This window comes from Pinus tabuliformis, chromosome 3_2 (genome assembly GCF_031772625.1).
Source record: "Pinus tabuliformis cultivar Carrire ecotype Pingquan chromosome 3_2, CPIR1, whole genome shotgun sequence".
Lineage (NCBI taxonomy): Eukaryota > Viridiplantae > Streptophyta > Pinopsida > Pinales > Pinaceae > Pinus > Pinus tabuliformis.
Window position 1 is genome coordinate 647,166,522 of NC_142302.1, and position 22,236 is coordinate 647,188,757.

Genomic DNA, 22,236 nt, shown 5'->3' on the forward strand with positions numbered 1-22,236 from the left:
ATTAGTAAATTTATCCAAGTTAATATATTATTTGTTTATATTTTATTATGGTGAAGGTGGATAGATAATTTGTTGAGGCTCAATATAACATTTTATTGTGCTTATAAAATACTTTATGACACAATAATTACCAATTAAACAACACTCCTTAAATAGTACTTAATTTATATAATTAACAATAAATGTTGACAAATAATAAAATATAATATATATAATTTAGTGGATTAAATTAAAAATAAAAGGTTATTGAGTTAAGCTTATCAATGAGCAGCGGACAAAATTTATTTAACTGGATCTTAATAAATATATATCGACCATATAATTATTTATTTAACTGGATCTTAATAAATATATATCGACCATATAATTATAATTAGATAACTTAGGATATACATTTTGAATCAATTTCAACCTATTTAATCATTGTAGTGTTTATTATTTATTCGATAAAAAAGACTAAACCATACAAATTTAAAAATGTATAAGGTTATAGGATGATTCTTTTTCCTTTTTTGTTTCCTCAAAAATGCTCCTATTTGAAAGGACATAAACACACCCTTAAAGTATGTTTCACATGTTGAAATGGCATGAAAAAATTGCTATTTCTAATTGTCATTTTAGGCCATTTCTCATTTCAAAGGACAACTCTCATTTCTAATTTCTCAATAACGTATCTTTTTTCTGTGTTATTTTTTAATTGTTAGAGACCTTTTTTCTCTCCAATGTTACTCAGAGTGCTATCAAAATTACTTAGGGCTTGCATTTAATGTCATATGAGGGATTGAGAACTTGGATCTTCACATTAATATATAACTGGTCACCTTATTGCTTATTACTAAACCACACACGTGTGAGCACATTAATATATGATTGAACACTTTATTGCTTATTACTAAATTATACATGTGTGAGCATATCAAGTGAAATTTGTGATAAAACTATTTCTAATTTTTTGTGACAACAAGCACGTGGCAACAAGAAGTCCAGAGGAAAAGTCATTGATGATTCTGCCTTATATAGTCCCACATCCACACCTCTCACCTGGTCATCTGATCTTTATGTGAAAGAATTGTTAAATGCAAAATAAAGGTTGGAGGTTTTAGAAGTTAAAGAGGAGGAAAGAGATCATAAAATTCATATAATAACAACTGAGAACAAGGCTTTAACAAAAAGCAATAAAGTTTTAAAATAACAAGTGGAATTGCTACAGGGAGCTCTCCTAATAGGGAAAACAGAATGGCAACGCATGAAGGCAGATGTGCAAAACCTAAAGAAAGAAATCTGTAGTGGAAAGTACAGAGGTGGTGAATGTGAAATCATCTTAGGATAAAGGGAAAATGATTGCCCAAATAGACAACCATGAAGAGAAAGCAAGAGAACAAAGGAAAGGAGATTCCACCCAAGTTTCCAAAACTTGGGCTCAAGCTATTAACAATTCTGCTAATAAGGAAGGAGAAACAAACATTTAGGTTGACAACATGCAAGATAGAGAAGGAAAGGAAAGACAAAATAGGGCAGCAAACATAATTATTAAAGGGGTGAAAGACTATGGAAAAAATGAATGTACTCTTGACCTTGCAAGAGACTTCTTGAAAGACAAGGTGCTATGGCAAGGAAAAATATGCCAAGCATGGAGGGTGGGTAAGCTTAACGGGGAGAGAGCTAGGCCCATAAAAGTCATCATACCTAGATTGCGTGATAAATATATCATTCTAAGCAAGAAACATCTCTTGAGGGGTTCTTGTTTTTTCCTAGAAGAAGATTTAACTGTAAAACAACAGGAGGAAAGAAGGGAAGAAATGTTAAAGGTTAGGGAAACAAGAGATGAAGGCAAGAGAGCGGGGATTTATAAATGCAAAGTTGTGATAACACGATTTGGATCTCCTTCCAAAGCAGAGCAGCAAGATGGTAATAAAGAAGATGCAACAAACTCTTCAACAGGAAATCAGGAAGCAAGGTCAGTATGGGAAAGCAGGGACAAAGACTCAAATGTGAGTCTTGCATGTCAAAATAAATAGCAATCCAGTCATACCCAGGTTTCCTTAAGATTAGTTTGTTGGAACTACAGAGGTTACCCATGGAGATGAGGACCTGGGTTAGGGCCTATTGCGGAAGATAGAAACATAATTTGCTCATAGAAACATATGAGCATGAAGGGTGCAAGACACCTTTGTTTGAAGGATACTGGAAGATGGCAGCGTGGAACAAGGAAACAGGGAATGACAAAGGGAACGAGGGTATCATGGTTTTAGTAAGGGAGAAAGAAGGTCTTCTCATTCAGTTAGAAAAAGCAGACTCAAATAAGAAATTCCTTTGGTTTAAAATATCAGAAAATGGAAACCACATCAGAATTACAACATGATATTTTGCGCCACAAGTTTAAAAAATCTATAAAGGTAGAGGGCTTGACCACAAAGATCGATTTGCAGCCTTAAAAGTGGATATTGTAACTTATTCGCAGCTAGGTGAAGTCCTTATAGTGGGTGATTTCAATGCTAAGACTACAAGTGAGCAAGTTAGCATTCTTTGTTGTAAAGATGATTGCGACCCTATTTGGCTTACAGAAGAGAGTAATCATCAGTGGGAAAGAATCTCAGAGGACAATGCCTATAATCTCTTTGGTGAACAATTGCTTACTCTATGTGGGGCCTTTGATTTAGTCATTTGCAATGGCTTGAATAGATGGGCAAAGTTCAGTAATTTCACTTACAATACTTGCAATGGAGCAAGTGTAGTAGATTATGTAATTTGCTCGCATGGTTTGTGTGAGAAAATGGAGGAAGTCTTGATTGGAGATCCACTGTGGAACTTAAAATCAGATCACAAGCCAATTTATTTATGTTTCTCTTGGACTGGAAGAAACAATTAGAGTAAAAAATTCAGCATGTCCAGCAAAACTGATGCAGGAGCATCAAGGGTATTTTTTGATTTGTAAATATGTTAGAAAAGGGGGTGTGACAATTTTTAATATTTTATTTAATTAATTTGTTATTTTAAATAAAATAGGAGGAAGTGGGGATTTTTGTAAATATCCTTTTATTAATTAAAAGGATATGTGAGAATTTAGTTAGTTAAGGATATGAAGGGATAAGATTCTAGATAATAGAGTTTGTTGAGATATTCTAGTGGTGTTGAGATATTAAGGGGATTGAGCATTTAATTAGATCATTTTTAAAATTGTATAAATTAGAAGGCCTCAAAGGCAAATGGGACACTTGAATAGTGAGAGTGAGAGTGTGAGCAGTGAAGGGGTTTCTATTTGGCAGCCTTCAGCAATTGTAAAGGGCCAAATAATTGGAAATCAGGCCTAGGAAAGGATTGTATTACAAGTGTTTTGTGTGTCAATACAACCTTTGATTTTTTACTGTATGTCCAGTATTGAGTTTGCGTGAGATTGGATTTATGTGTTCAATGAATAAAATGAAATTAGGTTGTAATGAATTGTATGTATCTGTGGAATAGAGATTCGATTTTATATCTCACTCTCAAGTTTTATATTACAAATTCAATTCAGAAAGTGATGAAGGTCGAATGCATTAATGAAAAGCCGACTAATGTTATTGACTGCGCTGGTGATGCGAATGATGGAATTAAAAATAATTATTAATGGAAATGTCCAACATGAAATTAAGCCTGCATTCTCTGTGGGAAGGATTGTATTTCGTTTCATTGAAGTTGAAAGCGTTGTTCTATGTCAATTAGTGGATCCATATTATAATTGCTATCTTCAGAAATCGATTAGGTATGTTGGGTAAATCGATCTTTACATACATCGATTTGAGCATTTGCTGTGATATGTAGCGCTGGAATTGTGTGGGTAAATCGATTGCTGTGATATGTAGCGCTGGATGTGTGTTCATTGCAATCATTTCAAGTCCACATGCTGTTTGGCACTAACAATGCAAGTGTCAAAGATACAGATTGAATGGAAGCGCACAGGTGTGTTTCCGCAAATCATACAAGGAGAGAAGCGTTGTTTCAGCTGAGTAGAAGAATGTTGACATTTAACTTCAGAAATTGTGTTTCAAGTAAATCGATCGCATGGTGTAACTCTGGGTGTAAAGGCATAGCTAAAGGTAAAAGGCGCTACTGTGTAATTGTTCTGCGTGATGAAGATTGGAACAGAATGGTGTCTAAATGAATGCAGGGTCAAATTTATGACTGTTCGTGTGAGATTTCATATCGTGGTATTATTATGAGTTCGTGGGCGAAAAAAGCCACGGTTTTGTAGTCACGTGGAGCTGGAGCATACACTGGTTAGTTTTTGCGTTAAGTTGAAGCACCTGCAAAGCAGAACTGTGCGTGAATTCGATCCATATGTTATCCATAAAGAACAGAAGCCGTGGGTTATCTGAAGATTGTGTTAGTAAGGTTGTATCAATATTGAATGGCATTAAACCCAGCGTGAAGCAGTGGCTAATCTGTCAGAAGCTGCGTGCTTGAAGGTAAATCTTGTGCAAAGTCTGTGACCGATATTGTTTACATTATATGCTGAGTAGAAAAGTCGATTTGAATGTTGAACACCGATCTATTGTGTGATGGTTAATACGATTAATTCTGTGGAAATCGAGTGAAGTTTGTCATCGATGTTTGCTGTGTTAGCAATGGAAAAATCGATATATATATATATATATATATATATATATATATATATATATATATATATATATATATAGATATATATATATAGCCATTGAATTATTTGCTGGATCGGTCGATATGAACATTTGGATGTTGGCAGTGATGATCAGTTATATGTAATGCTGAAACTATGAGTGATGCCATCGATACCTCATTGCCATCAACATTTCAATCATGACTGTGTTTTTTTTACTGTGCGCTGCATAATTTTTTAATCAAATTGATTCACACGTTGTTTGGATACATTGTGGGCATGGTTGTATTGAGTTATATGAATGGGAGTTCAAAGTGTTTGATGGGGCGTTTGTTCTTGAACAGAATTGAGCTTTAAGTTGTTAATACATCTTGATTGAGGCATATATGTTAGTTGTATACATCCAAACAGTCAAGACAGTGATTCTGGGATTATGAAAAGAGGAAAATTTTGTTAAGAGTAGGAAAGTTCTAATTTTCCTACATCATTTTTGGTATCAGAGCCTGGCTCTGTTGAGATTGAAGAATGTTTGTTTTCTGAATGAAGACAGAAGGTTTTGTTGAAGAGCTGGAATAGCTCTGGGAGAGGATTCAAGTTTTTTTTTAATTTAGTTAATTGCATGTGGTGAATGAATGTCGGATTGTGAAACTGATGAAGATGGCAGCACAGGTATGCAAGTGCAGTTGAGGAAGGAAGCAAGATCAACAGGATCTTGAAAGGTGAGATTGTGTAGTTGATATTTAACTCTGGTTTGAAGACTATTTACAGAACTTGGTTGCAGGCATAGTGGAGAAATCTTAGCAGGAAGAAGCAAATCACAGCTTGAGAGCAGTGATGGAATCCAACAGAGGATTCTAGGTGTGTGGCAGAACCTAAAGATTCAACGGAGGTTGAATGAAAAGGACAAGTGTGTTCTTAAGAGTTGCAGATGAGAAAAGCCTGAAGGAGCAGTGGAGAATGCTCGAAAGGTTCCAGCAGAGGACCGGGTGATTACCAAAAGACCAGATCCGGAGGAAGGGATTGGTGAGGTAAGTGGCAGCAGGAGAGGTTACTGTTGCAGAGGCTTGATGCAACTCATGAGTGAGAAACTCATGGCGAAGGAAATGACTACTGAAAGTCATAAAGGAGAAAGCAGAGGTTCAGAGGGAAACCACATTAGAATGAGGGAGAAAGATGCTAAGGCAAATGGCATATTGAAGCAGTGGACTAATGAAGAGTACGAGAAAGAGAAAGCTGAGATCGCAATTCATCTTGAGTTATTGATGGAGTTGTTGCAGGAGAATATGAAAGGCCAGAGACATGGTTGGCTGATGAGGAAGAGAGTGAAGTGGCAGAGGCTACAGCAGAAAAGGGATCGACAGATAAACATGCAGTTAACAGAAGAGTTGAAGAAGCTCGAGCAGATGATGGATGTACAGTTGAGATGAGAAGAACTCAGAGCAGCTGAGTTGGAAGAGGAGGTTTCCATTGATGAAACAGAGGAGGAGATCATTGATGATTTCTTGAGTTATTGGGTAGATCCAGACCAGCTGGATAATGTGAACTCTTGTATTTTTGTAGCTGATAATTTTGATGTGGTTACAGGGGCTGAGGAGGATGCGCAATCTTGTGAAGTTGTCGCAAGTGTGGAAAGGAGTCTTTCAGGAGATAAGTACTCTGAAGAAGAAAGTAGTGATGCTTTTACTGTTACAGTACAGGAGGAAGTTCATATGAATGAAAAGGAGATTCAGCTGGAAGAGTTGGTATATGAACCGACGGTTAAAGTTGTTGAAACTTGTAGTTTTCAAACTGACAAGTTGTGTATGAATGCAGGGATGATACATGATGATGATCAATTGTTTTTATTAAGTGATGGACAGATAACTGAGTTTATTGCAGGAGTTGAGAATCAGAATTATGTTCTGATAACAGATGATGAGATGGTGACAACAGAAAGCTTGGCTTGTGAAAGTATTGAAGATTGCACAGAAAGTTTCTCAAAGGAGATGACAGGTTTATGGCATGAGTTAAGGGTTCTGGAGCAGAGACTAGAAGCACAGAGGATAAGTGTTCAGAGTATAAAAACAGAGATGAATGGAAATAAAGAGGTTCCAGAACACAGAGGTATTCTCGAAGAAGATGATGTCGAGGAGAGACTAACTGATAGTCTCAAGAATGATTGGGATCAACATACTGAAGTGCTGGCAGTGGGAAGTAAGGCACTAAGGCCTTATGATTTTTATTCTAACAAGTGTTTTGTGAATGCAGGTATTGTTGCAGGTACTAGTGAATATTTGACTCAGTCGAGCAGTCAAATGAAGGGAGAAGAGGTTTTCTGTTCCAGAAGACAAGAGGGAATGGATGATCGGGTGGCAGTCAGAACAGAAACAAGCATAGAAGCAAGAAGTCAGCAAGTGACAGTACAAATAGAGAAAGTAAAAACTGAGCAAGCCGTCTTAGCTCAGCAGACAGTTAGAAATCAGCAGCCGGGAGATTTATTGGACCGAGAGATTGAAAGCATCAAAAAATTGATGATGAAAGTATCCCGGAAGAGGTCAGCAGCAAGAAAGAAAAGGAAAGACAATAAGAGAAAGACAGCGAAAGATAGCAAGAGCAGAGCAAGTGGAGCATTACAGCACAAAATATGGAAACCTGGAGGACAACAACAGATAACAACAACAATAAAGCAATTGACAAGCACGGAAAGATTACAAAATAAAATTTGGGATCCAGGAGGAAATAATTATCCAGACTTATGACCAGGTGGTCATGAATTTTCTTACATGGGGAGTCTGATGCAGGAGCATCAAGGGTATTTTTTTATTTGTAAATATGTTAGAAAAGGGGGTGTGACAATTTTTAATATTTTATTTAATTAATTTGTTATTTTAAATAAAATAGGAGGAAGTGAGGATTTTTGTAAATATCCTTTTATTAATTAAAAGGATATGTGAGAATTTAGTTAGTTAAGGATATGAAGGGATAAGATTCTAGATAATAGGATTTGTTGAGATATTCTAGTGGTGTTGAGATATTAAGGGGATTGAGCATTTAATTAGATCATTTTTAAAATTGTATAAATTAGAAGGCCTCAAAGGCAAATGGGACACTTGAATAGTGAGAGTGAGAGTGTGAGCAGTGAAGGGGTTTCTGTTTGGCAGCCTTCAGCAATTGTAAAGGGCCAAATAATTGGAAATCAGGCCTAGGAAAGGATTGTATTGTAAGTGTTTTGTGTGTCAATACAGCCTTTGATTTTTTACTGTATGTCCAGTATTGAGTTTGCGTGAGATTGGATTTATGTGTTCAATGAATAAAACGAAATTTGGTTGTAATGAATTGTACATATCTGTGGAATAGAGATTCGATTTTATATCTCACTCTCAAGTTTTATATAATTTACAAATTTAATTCAAAAGTGATGAATGTCGAATGCATTAATGAAAAGCCGACTAATGTCATTGACTGCGTTGGTGATGCGAATGATGGAATTAAAAATAATTATTAATGGAAATGTCCAACATGAAATTAAGCCTGCATTCTCTGTGGGAAGGATTGTATTTCGTTTCATTGAAGTTGAAAGCGTTGTTCTATGTCAATTAGTGGATCCATATTATAATTGCTATCTTCAGAAATCGATTAGGTATGTTGGGTAAAACGATCTTTACATACATCGATTTGAGCATTTGCTATGATATGTAGCGCTGGAATTGTGTGGGTAAATCGATTGCTATGATATGTAGCGTTGGATGTGTGTTCATTGCAATCATTTCAAGTCCACATGTTGTTTGGCACTAACAATGCAAGTGTCAAAGATACAGATTGAATGGAAGTGCATAGGTGTGTTTCCGCAAATCATACAAGGAGAGAAGCATTGTTTCAGTTGAGTAGACGAATGTTGACATTTAACTTCAGAAATTGTGTTTCAAGTAAATCGATCGCATGGTGTAACTCTGGGTGTAAAGGCACAACTAAAGGTAAAAGGCGCTACTGTGTAATTGTTCTGCGTGATGAAGATTGGAACAGAATGGTGTCTAAATGAATGCAGGGTCAAATTTATGACTGTTCCTGTGATTATGAGTTCGTGGGCGAAAAAAGCCACGGTTTTGTAGTCACGTGGAGCTGGAGCATACACTGGTTAGTTTTTGCGTTAAGTTGAAGCACCTGCAAAGCAGAACTGTGCGTGAATTCGATCCATATGTTATCCATAAAGAACAGAAGTTGTGGGTTATCTGAAGATTGTGTTAGTAAGGTTGTATCAATATTGAATGGTATTAAACCCAGCGTGAAGCAGTGGCTAATCTGTCAAAAGTTGTGTGCTTGAAGGTAAATCTTGTGCAAAGTCTGTGACTGATATTGCTTACATTATATGTTGAGTAGAAAAGTCGATTTGAATGTTGAACATTGATCTATTGTGTGATGGTTAATACGATTAATTCTGTGGAAATCGAGTGAAGTTTGTCATCGATGTTTGCTTTGTTAGCAATGGAAAAATCGATATATATATATATATATATATATATATATATATATATATATATATATATATATATATATGTATGTATGTATGTATGTATAGCCATTGAATTATTTGCTGGATCGGTCGATATGAACATTTGGATGTTGGCAGTGATGATCAGTTATATGTAATGCTGAAACTATGAGTGATGCCATCGATACCTCATTGTCATCAACATTTCAATCATGACTGTGTTTTTTTACTGTGCGCTGCATAATTTTTTAATCGAATTGATTCACACGTTGTTTGGATACATTGTGGGCATGGCTGTATTGAGTTATATGAATGGGAGTTCAAAGTGTTTTATGGGGCGTTTGTTCTTGAACAGAATTGAGCTTTAATTAGTTAAGCTACTAATACATCTTGATTGAGGCATATATGTTAGTTGTATACATCCAAACAGTCAAGACAGTGATTCTGGGATTATGAAAAGAGGAAAATTTTGTTAAGAGTAGGAAAGTTCTAATTTTCCTACATCAAAAACCTCCCACTGGGCAGAATTCTTTTGACCCCAGAAAATTGTAATACCTTCAAAATGACGTAGAGAGGCTCTTCGAGAAGGAGAAAATCACAATTCACAACCTTCGTAGTCATGAATTAACACATTTAATTCAATGCGCACTTGCAAAGTGCAAAAGAGAAAAAATTAAGAAGTATGAAACAAATTGCTTTCCGGTTAATGCTTGGTTTGATGAGGAATGCAAAAAGGCAAGGAGAATGTGGAAAGAGTCAAACAAGGATAACATAAAGCTCAAAGCTTACAAGAAGTTATTAAGCAAGAAAAAGACCGATTTCATGGTTTCAATGAGGGAAGAACTAATCTTCCTTGGGAAAAATAAACCCAAATTATTTTGGAAGGAGCTCCAACTGAAAAAGATACAAATTGGAAATAGTATTACAACTTCTAAATGGTTTGACTATGCAAGACAACTCTATGAGCAAGATCCCAAGGGTGACCCTCCCCCCTTGGTCAACACTGATACTGAACTCTTCATGGTGCAAGAGGTAGAGATGGGTATCAAGAAATTAGGTGTTGGAAAAGTAAAAGACTTAGTTGAACTACAAGAAAAATATCTAAAGTGGGGCTTAAAAATTCTTGCACCTCACATTACAACAATTTTCAACAACATCATACAACAAGGGCTCACCACATATTGAACAACTAGTATGGCACTACCTCTTTTCAAGAGCAGTGACATCAATAATCCCTCCAATTATAGGACCATCATGATAAACCCTTTGTTTGAAAAGCTATTTGGAAGCATGCTATAAAAAAAAATTAGCAAGTGGGCAGAAGAAAGAGATAAGCGTGCTAAAGGGCAAGCAGGTTTTAGACCTAAACATTCCACAGTCGATCATTGTATAACTTGGCACATCATTGAAAAAGTTTGGGATAAAAAGAAAGAAGTCTTTTGTTGCTTTGTTGATTTCAGAAAAATGTTTTCCTTGGTTCTTGGGGATAAAATTTGGCACAGAATGGAGGAACTTGGGGTTCCTAAACATTTGAGAGTAGTTGTGCATAGGCTGTATGAAGATGTAAAAGTCAAAATTAGAACTTCAACAAGCATTTCTAAAAGTTTCAGAAGCGATATCGGGGTCAAGCAAGGTTGCCCACTGTCTCCTACCCTTTTTGTTTATTTATCAACAAGCTTGAGGAGTGGTTAAATTCGCAAGGGGGTGATGGTATCTATTTGGGCAAGTTTGTTATAAGACATTTTTTGTATGTAGATGACCTTATTCTGCTTGCTAAATCATCTCTTGGTTTGCAAGAGAACTTACTATCCCTTTAGCATTTTTGTAGAAGTGTGGAGATGCAATTCAATATCAGCAAACCGAAAGTAGTGGTTTTCTCTAAGAAAAGAAAACATAACCAACATAAGTTCTACTTTGAAGGCAACATTTTGGAAGAAGTTGCGGATTACAAATATCTCAGAATTAACTTCAACAAAAATCTAAGTTGGAATGGTTGTAGAAAGAAAATAACTTTGGGGGGTTGGGAAGCATTTTATGCTTTTCAAAAGTAGAGAGGCAGAGTTATGGGATTGGAAAACCACTCAAACTCTTTTTGGGCTTCTAGTGATTCTGGTGATTCTCTATGCTTGTGAACTATGGGCCAACAGTACATCCGACATGCAATCGAGACAAATTGAGAAAATTCAGAAGCATTTGATTACAAACAAACTCAAGATTAAAAGTGCAATTCCTTATGCTAGATTGTTAAGTGAAACATGGACTGCTCCTATTGAAGCAATTGCTATGGTGCGAGTCATAAGGTATTTAAAAAAAATTGAGAAAATGAAAGAGGGTAGATGGCCTAAGGTTGTTTTTAATGACAGATTATGCAAGAGAAAAAATAATTGGATGCAGCAAAATAACAAATGGTTTAGTAAATGGGGTATTTTCTTGAACGCGTGTCCCATAAACAACAAAGAGATAAAAGCTTTTGCTATGGGAAAGTTCCACAAGCATACTTGGGATAAGGAGCTAGGAAGAAAGAAAAAGTACTATATTGAAGTGTTTAATCCCACTCATAGTCATCAACCAAAATCATACATAGAGGCCAACATCTCTTGGAGAGCCAAAATTCTTATTGCTCAGTTAAGGACTAATTCTCATCAACTCTATTGTGAAACAGGGCACTGAAAAAGACCAAAAGAAGTGTGGGAGGAAAGAGTGCATTTTTTGTTCTTCTGGAAAAGTGGAAACGGAAAAACATTTTATTTTAGAATGTGAGGCTTTCAAAGACAAAAGGGAAAATTATGCAGATATGCTAGCAGCTAGCGCTTGAGATAATCTATTTAGTGAGGGGTTTGTCGAGAAGCTGGGAGCATTTGTTTTGAAGCTTCACAAAAAAGGGGCTGAATACATCAAACGGATGAAGAAACAATCTGTCCCATAAACTATCTTTAACCTCGTAGACGTTCAAATAATTTCTTTTTCTATATAAATATTTATTTGGGCTTAATTTGTGAACAAAATCATTTTTTTAAAAGAAAGAAACTTTTTAACCCTCATTTATGGCATGGTTGCTATTTCTCATTTGATTTCTCAATTCTTATTTGTGATAGCCTATTTCTTTGGTTACTAAAATGAGTTTATCCCTTATTGGTTAGGGGATAAATGCCCTCCCCAAACAAAATATTTGATTAAGAAGCTTTGAACACATGATTATTAATAGGTAGGGATTTTAGTCTTTTATATATAACTTTTTACAATTTCTTTTAACGTCGTGTCAACACATCATTGGGAAATGTTTTTTAATGCCATTTATTATCATTTTTTTTTGTCATTGATTGTTTGCTTTTTACAAGAGGGTAAAAGATTTTAAAAAGTTGGTTTATGTTATTTTTCAAATGATTGCTTGCTTTTTAGGAGAAGGTATAAGATTTCAAATAAGGTTGATTTACATTATTGTTCAAATGTTTTGAGCTTATGGTAGATTTTGGAACCTAATAGGTAAGGAGCAAAGTCAATTGTTAACTTTACTCTATAACCATTAGAGAACGAGAAAAGTCAATTGTTAACTTTATTCTAGAACAATTAGATACATACGTGGGATCTTAAATGGATATTAGAATGGTCTTTCAAATGGATCGTTTTCACACCTTTTTAAGAGAGTCCGGTCAACTACATAAATATATTTGGAATAATTTTTATTATTTTTCAACAAAAGTTTCTCAAAAACATGTCTATAAATTTATTGTAGTTTATCATTTTTCTTTAAAAAAAATCAATTCATGATTATTGATTCTTTGTATGAGGTCATATGTGGTTGATATTATTTTCCTTTTATTTTTATTAGATTATAATTATAGTTTATTATAATTAATGAATCATAATATTGTAATATTTCTATGTGGAAGTTCCATATGATGTGATTAAACAATATTGTAATATTGTAATATTTCTAAGTGGAAGTTCCATCCCATGTGATTATGCTTAAGTGAAAATGATTTTTTTTAATATTTTAACTATAAAATTAATTGTTATGTAATTTTAAAAATGTTTATTGGTTATATATTTGACAAATTATATAACAATTGTTACATGCATATAGATGCATATTGAAATTATATGTAGCAGGTGGGAGCAATTCCCATTTGGGATTAAAGTATTAAGCCTAGTACGATGAACAATGAGCTTATAATTATAAGCATAATGAAGAATAGTCAGGCTGGATTATGGGCAATGAAATATGGCTTATGATAACTCAAAAAATGAAATTATTCATGGCTCTGTGTTGGGAATGTACAAGCAAGGGAAACCCTAGGAGGGGAAAATTAGTATAGTATCAATCAATGCACTTGAAAATTGGTTCTACTAGCAATAATAATGGAAGAGTGTTTAGTTCTAGTATCTTCAATTATCTTTCGAAAAGCTTTTTGCTTGAATTTATAGGACATTTTAGCTCATTTTCATCCAATTCCAAGAAAAAACTTGAGTCTCTTGCTACTATTGGCAGAGAAATATTTGGGGATATATTTCCTTATTGGATTCAGAGGACTAGTGTTCCAGACCACTATGAGCTTACAAAATGAAAATCAAAAGTGACAAAAGAGGCTCTGAAGTTCTGCATTCGAATTTCTTGTTAGTAGGTTCCATACTATTCTGATTTCTCTATCATTGTTTCTTTTATCTTGGATTTTCTAACATGTTTTTGCATCGATTAGAAAGTAGTTGGGTTTCATTTGGATTTCACTACCCCATGTCTCTCTATCCTCAATAATAGTTCCATTATGTTAGAGTTTTTATCTTTTTTTTTGCACATGTTTCCAGCTGGATTTCAAGCTATTTTACATTCCTTTTTCATAGGATTTTATTTATGCTAGCTCTAGGTTCTCTTGTACTCCTCAATATCTGGTTTCACCTTCTTTGTCTCTAAGATCCTGTTGTAGCGACTTCAACCACCCTCCAAAATTTTGCCTTAGCTTTGTTTTGGAGCCTCCCTACCAACCATCCTTTGCAACATGTCTTGCACTGTCAAGTACATAGGCTTCAACTAATTTTTAGTGGCTCGCCAGCCTGTGTGTGTCAATTTTCTTCACTCTCTTCACAGGATGCCATTTCGGACTTAGGTTACTCGTTGGTTGAGAATCTCTCCCAGAAAAGTGTGCAATTCTAGAGGGGAACCAGCCTTCCCTCCAGAAATTGCACAAATCTGTTGGGCTGCCTGCTAAACTCCAGAATTGCGTAGAATAGTCAGACAACCTTCCCATATAAAACTGCGCATTTTGGCCCAGCACCGGGCCTCAGCCCATAAATTGCGCAAATCTAGGAGACATTCACCTGCTGGCCCCAAAATTGTGCAATCCCTCAGGGACAACTAGGCCAGCTCAACCCAGAAACTGTGCAAATCTTCATCCCAGGCTTGCAGCCTATTGCATGTGCCTTCAGGTTGATCAGTTCCCTTAGGGAATGAGCAAAACTGATTTGCATGCATGGGCTTATTTTCCTGAAATAGAAAAAGAAACATGCAAAAAGAATCCCTAGATTTTAGGGATCTATTTTTAGCAGCTGGAGGTTACATGCAAAGATCGTTTTAGAAACTACCCTCCAAGTGTCGCTTTTTCCCAGATTTGTGGCATGCACATCATGAGCCTCAAACTTATTTATTCGATGTTGTAGAGCTCATTCTCCATATTGAACTTGGAGATTTGACATCCCACATCGCATCTAGGAGTCGTAGGCTTGTTCATATCAACTTTTTCTAGGTAAGTCCGCTTTACATGTTTTGTGCAACATTGCTGTCGCTTTTTGTGTTTTGGCTTGTCTAAGTGTTGTTTGCTTGATTTCAATGAATGCTTGTTGTTGTTTGCATGCATGTTAGCCTGTATAAGCACTATTTCAGTTTTCGTTTGCATCTCACTGTTGTCACATGCATGACACCTTTTTTTCATCGACTATCGCCGTTGTGGTGACCCGATTCACACGCATGCATGTGTTCCCATTTTCTGAATCTCACCATCGTTGTTTTCATGCATGACCATTCACTCTTGCTTACACTTAGTTTCGCCATGCATTCGAAGCTTCTTATGTTTTCAGTTTCCCATCGGTGGGTCTGGGCAACCTTGGCCAGAGCCTTGCCTTACCTGGACAACATTGCTCATCTTTGAGAGGGAAGGTTCTAGCTTCCTCCCAGAAAATGTGTAAAACTAGCCACACACTGTCCTCCATCCCTGCTCTGCACAAATATGAGAGGAAATGCTCTGCTGGCCCAGAAAATTGTGTAATGCAGTCCCTGGGCCTACATGCCTTGCTGACTGAAATTGCGCATTGCACAATATCAACCCCTAGAAGGTCAGTCTGGATTGTGCATTGCGTAATTCTAGCAGCTAAAAAACCTCCTAGGTATGTTCCACGTCAGTCCTCAAGTTTGCTTTGGTTTTCAAATGACAGATTTCTTGCCATGGATGTCGGCATGTCTCCAGGTATAGAAAGTGTTCGTCTATCTCTATGCAATTCAGGTTCAATGGCCCCCAAGAAAGAAGGGTCAAAGGACACCGACGAAAGCACAACTGGAGATGCAGTTGAGCAAGCGTCTATGAGTTTGTTGATTTACGAAGACACCAAGCTGCTCGTAGATAAAGACGTCAAGTTGAAATGGCAGGACATTAATGATACATTCTCAGGCACATTTGGGTAAGATCTGGAAGACCGTAGGGTCTATGTGAATATTCACAAGTCTGGTTTGTACCAGATTGCATGCAGGTATCCCACGTTTCCATGCGTGGACATGATACATTGGATCATCTTGCACATTGATCCCGAGACGATGGTGTTAAGCAGTGTCAACGGGATAGATATTGCTACCTTTAGGGTGAAGGACTTTCAGCAGATGTACCACTTTCCACAACCGATGATCACAATGGAAACACCCTTCAACAGACCCAACAACACTGCCAACTCTAGAGGTATCTTGAAGAGATGGGTGAAAGAGCCAACCAAGTTCAAGATGACACCCAACTAGGTTTACAAGACGAAGATACTATGGAAGGCATAGCAGTACTTGGTAATTTTTGCATGATGCTTGTACAACCAAGATAGCACAGAGACCTTCCCGCAAAGTTTGGTGATCGCGTTGGACCAACTGGCCAGTGAATACAAACCATGCAACTAGTCCGACATGTTGGATCACAGGCTAATGGAATAGGTAAAAAAAGCCCGAAATCCACCTAAAGGACAACAAGCAGAGATATACATGTCCGCGTACATTCTGGATGCAATCTGTGCCCGTTAGCAATTCCTAGGCTTGGGTTGGGCATGGACATAAACGGAAATCTTTGTACACACTTACTGCAGATTGTTTTCTGAATGCATATTTTGCGGAGTCATCACACAGTTGTTAGACCATTTTTTCACCCCAGTGTACAAGATGACATTTGAGCAGGATCTAACTTGCATGTCGCAGGCATCAATGGAGGCATTGATCAACATAGCAAATTGGTATGCCTCAACTATTGGCACCTTCATATAGATGTACAACGTAGATAAGCCTCCGCATGTTTTACCGAAGTTTTCCATGGACAATCTCATCATGTAAGAAGTGTCGTACCACATCTCGATAGGAATGTCAGCTAGACTGCATCGGAAGAAGAAGGTACACTGGCCCACTCTTCCTTTGCAGATCGGGTTGTATGAGATACAAAATCTCAATAATGTTGATGTCGAGACAGAGGAGTTCAAAAGATTTACTTTTGGCACCCTAAGTTTCAATCTGTACAACCTGCATTGCTTTGTAAAGGACCACTGTGCGAGAGTGCAATTTCCTTGGATCCATGGGGCATGTCATTGGGTTGAGGAAGACCCATGGAGATATTGTCATAGCTTCCCCAGGCTCAATGAACCGATCGACATAGCTGTGGAATGGTTAGCGAAACAACTCGAAGCAACATCTAGGAGAGCACCGTTATTAGCAACAACAAAGGGTAACATACGTGCATGTGACAAAGGCAAAAGAAAGGTTGTAGACACCACAGAGGCAGAACAAAGCTAAAAGTTCAAAGCAGACCCACTCGTGGAAAAAGCAGCTTTGGAGATAGACGCGAAGACGTGAAAGTGTGATAGGAGCAACATGCAAAGGAAAAAAGAGAAACAAATGATGGAGAAAACAGTGAAGGAGTTTCAAGAGTTGAAGCAACAACTCTGGGAAGATCAAGAGCTACACAAACCGGAGAAGAAACTGCAGTAGGAATAGACACAACAAGAGGCACAACACACAGATTGATGAAACTATGCCCATACAGGTTGTAGAATCATCCGAACAGGTGGCACAAATAAGACAGGGTGAGAAGTCGCAGGAGCGGGACTTCGCTTAAGAGATTGAACAGATACTTGAGCAGATGGATACAGAGATGGAGCAGCCAGAGTCAGAGCATGATATTGACCTCATGCCTTACAACCAAGAGGTCAACCCACCTACTTCACCAGATCCAGAAGAAGAGCAAGTCCTGACCGACCAAGGAGATTCTGAGATCTTTGGAGACAATCCAGAAGCAGAGATGCACAACATATCATTTGACGAGTCATAGCATAGAGTTTTGCAACTACGCGGAGTGACTATTCTAGATGTCTACCCATCTCTTGCACAATTTGAAGAACAAGTGATCATATTCGACATGTGCAAGCATCCAACATCATTGACCAATTCTACCAGAGCATATGTTGAAGCCACCAACTCGAGTGTTCACTTCTTGATATCAAAGAACGAGTGAATAGATAAGGAGTTACAGACAGCCAAGGAGGAAGGAGAATAGGTTACAACATCCACCAAAGCAGAGTTGATGAGAGCAATATTGAATGAGGTATCGTCTCTTGAGATAGTCATGCGAATTTTGTATTCCAAATTTGTCATTGTGCATAAGTCACTTGTCAATGGGATACAAGGGAGCCCCATTATACTTGCCCAAGTTGATGAAACCCAAGGTGGTAGAGTTGAAGGCACACATCCGGAGTCAGATCCAGAACAATGAGGAACTCGCGCAGCTCATCACTAGTTTGTAGGATTCACATGCACAAGTGTTGAGAAGTATGGATGTTGTTGTGCGTGTGCATGCGATCCCATCCATTCAGACACTGATCGAGGAAAAGACAAAGAATCAAGTTCGATGGAGCTGGACATGTACTTTGACTAGTTGATGCACATACTCACCAGTGTAGACTTGGCGATCAACACAGACACTATGCATCAATATGTCGCTGGTCTAGCTGTACTCAAGACTATGGTGCACATTTTATCAGATGAGTTGGACAGAGGAGCCAAATAAGTGTACCCAAATGAAATAGAGGCAAGAGTTCATTTCCAGAAAGATGTCACCAGAGAGTACACAAACACCATCATGGACTACCAAGCTTGGCATCAGTTCACTACCGTCAACCATCACAAGGATGTTGAAGAGTTGGTCTTCCCACAGTTGTTCGAGTCTTAGTGATGTTTTGCATGGCTTGCTGAAGCCTATTTTGTCTCATATGGGTACATGTGCAGATTGTATGTAACAACTTGTAAAGTGAAAGTCCAAGTGTTGATAGTTGAGTGTAACAATCATAGAGTAGTTGAACACACATGAGGGTAGGTGAATAGTCACAACGGGGAACATAAAGGGTCACCCCACCCTTTGCTATTTATAGAACCTCATAACTCATTGCAAGGGTTTTTGGGTAGCAAGATTCCGATAGGAATATATTAGAGAAATCTTGAAGTGTATTGTAACGAGCCTTGACTTCTCCACAGTGCAGATATAGTACATCTATTTGGACGAGCAAGCAACAGTGACTATAACGTTCTGTTATCGGGACTAGTGGTTGGTCATGGTTGTACTACATGATTGGAACTTTCAATTCTTAATATAACAAAGCCAACATGTTTCATGCATATGTTGTTATTGTATTTCAGTTACCTTGGTTACTTTAATGATATATGAAGTTGCTTGCTTACACATGTATGTATAGACTCTTTATGTATATGTATGTATGAATCTTACTGAGATGTGTTGTTGGTTTAACCATCACTTTGGATTATTGGTTCACCTGCCTTCCAGTCTTTGACGCATATTTGCTCGTGTGTTCCCTTCCAAGCTGCGCGTTTCCACAAGTTTCCAAGGGGCGCACTCATCCCACTTTCTGTGTGTTAGAAAAATTCATGCACCTTCCTTGGCTTGTTGTGCATGTCACACCCTTTCTACCAACATGGACATCCTACTTACCTCTGCGCATAATTGTGGTTAAGGTGACACCTACAAATCTTTTTCTTCCAGGCCACTGAAAAAATCTCTACACCTTGTTATGTGTAACAATGCATCTGAGTCCAAGTACCACATGCTCCTCATCACCGTGTTGGTCATGCATGAAATGAGGGTAAATTCAAGCTTGAACTGTGAAGCCAAGGATTAACCTGCTGCTCCTCCTGAGGTCTTCTTGCTTGTCTCCTTGTGTGGACACTTCATGACAATGGAAGCATTTAATTTTGGACAAATGTTTCTTCTTTCCCCCTTGACTAGATTATGGTTTGGATTGAGATTTATTTCCTTTTCCCTTCTTTTCCTTTCCATCTAGAGAAAATTTTTCTTCATCCTCACCCTTCGTTGAAGTCCCATCTCTAGTATTTAGCCTTATTTCCTCCTGTACCAAATCAGACCATAAGCATTCCCAATCAGGCAGTTTCTCCCTCCCATTCACCAAATCTTGTTAGTTATGCCAACTCTTGGGAAGGCCTAGAAGGGCTAGGCTTACCAAGTCTTCTTCAGGGACAGTAACACCGACCCCACCAAGTTCATCACGACACTGTTTAAACTTGCTCAGATACTGCATAATTGTGTCATTCTTCTGCATCTTGATACTTCGAAGTTTATCCTTGAGCACCAACTTCCTGTGGTCACTATTATTCTTGAACATTTATGTTAATGATTTACACATTGTGAACGAAGTTTCTTTTCCGTGGAGATTTAATACAATGTGATCCCGTACTCCCTCAGAGATTATTCTCCTCTCCTTGGCTACATCTTTCTTCCACTGAGCAAGGTTTTGGGCATCAGATGCTTGTGGTTTTGCAACATATGACTTGATTTGTTCTAACAATCTATTGTCATCCAATACCACCTCCATGCGATCTTTCCATGCAACAAAATTAGAGGTGTCTTCCAAGGCATACTCTAGCTTTAGTCCATTGAAAGCCATCTTCTCAGGTCTGAAAAAATCCTATTGCACTAAGCTCCAAAATCAAACCTCTTGAGAAACAACTTTGAATTTATGCTCTAATGTGAATCTTGCTCTAATACCATGTAGACATTACGATGTATATTTGCAATTGCTCATGAAATTTTAATCAAAATCACAAGACACAAACCTACTTTACTACTCTTCGGACATTAATTCACAATCTAAAACAAAAAAATTAGACATAAAATAAGAAACAACACACAAGAAACAAGTATTTTTCTTAGGGAAATAAAATTGGTAAAAACCCCAATGCCTACTTGCATTACATCAAAAGAATAAGATGTATTACAATTTCTTTTCTCAATTGAGCACACCCTACAAGTGCATAACCTATCTCTCTGCTCATTGAAAGACTCTGACCTAGACTTAGTCAAATTTTTCCTCTACTTGAGCTCTTATTTCCTTGATAAATTAGGCCCCTATTATTTAGGAAATTCCTCAAACTGATTGCAAAATTCCTTTAGGTTGATCCTCTGACTACATGCAATGCCTGTACACTCAAGACTAGTCTACAATTGATGTTAAACTGCCTTGGAATATCCACCTCAAATGGGTAACTCAAATTCTCCACATGCACTAGCTATTTTGAGCTGATTGATTAGTTAACTAGACCTTCCATTAGCTCCTCCAAAAGTTGGAACTAGTTTAACTGAAAACAACCTCAGCTAACTGATCACGCATGTTGAATTGAACTCTATCTCCTCGAACTCGAATTATTGAGTAAACTGGGTGACACAAGCCATGTACCACTCGTTAACATCATCCAAGTTGTCTGTTGATGTGGAAATTCGAATTTTTTCAATTTAATCAAGGAAAACTCAAATCGAGAATTTCTTGTTGCATTTTTCAACACCCCTGAACAATTAAGCTTGTAATATTCTTCCTCTCTATCTTTTCTTTTTTTCGCTTCTCTTCAATCACTCAATTCTCCTCTCTCAAGAAAATTATTAGACAATTCTTTATTCATCTACCACTTTTAGGTGGTTATTAACTGCCTCCACCTCATCAACAAATGGCAAGTGGTTAACTACTCATTTATGAGCTCCCGTTTCCCACTTTTGGAGACAACTTTGTGTCTTCTAGGAAACATTAAATTGGCCAATACAAAATTTTCAAAAATTAAATCGAATCACCCAAATTAGATGCCTAGGACTTTCTAATGGATAATTAATTCCAAAACAATAATTGCAATCTTTTTTTTTCTCTTTCAGCCATTTGTACTTCAATCATTAGTTTCCCAGTTTTTTTTTTTATTCATAAAATAGAACATAGTGTAGTTTTTAAACAAGAGTTACAAATCAATAATTATCAGTAAATTACTCATAATTAAGTATAAGTATGTCTCTTAATGTAACAACCTAAATTCAAATTTAAACATATATACATGTAATTACAATAAATATTCAAGTTGAGGGATATCACATTAGGTATGTTTCAAGAACCAACTAATTGCTACTCAGCAATCCACTACTCTGAAAGGTGTCGCAAAAAATTCTCCTATCAAAATATGGCTCGTAATAGTTTGCCATAGTCACAAGTTTAGAGAGGCCCCTGAGTTTTCCATCAAGGATGATGCAACCATTAGATTGATAAGCCAAGAAAGAGGCAATGGAAGAATCCCAGGCCATAGCGAGACTGCCAGATTTTCCTTATGCATTTGTCGCATATACACACTACCCTGGGCAAAATTCAGAGAAAAACTCTTGAGCTTTGTGTCCATATGACATGGTTTCTTGAAAAAACATGATCAAGGGTCGATGACACTCGATTAAGTTTCTTAACAAGAGGGATTTCAGGCTTCCCCCTAGGCCCCTAATGTTGATGGAGAGAACTTTCATTTCCGGTTCTCTGAGGTGGGAATCTACACTCTAAGTGGTGAGGATGAAGAATGATTAGAGAGCTCACGAGTGGGGGC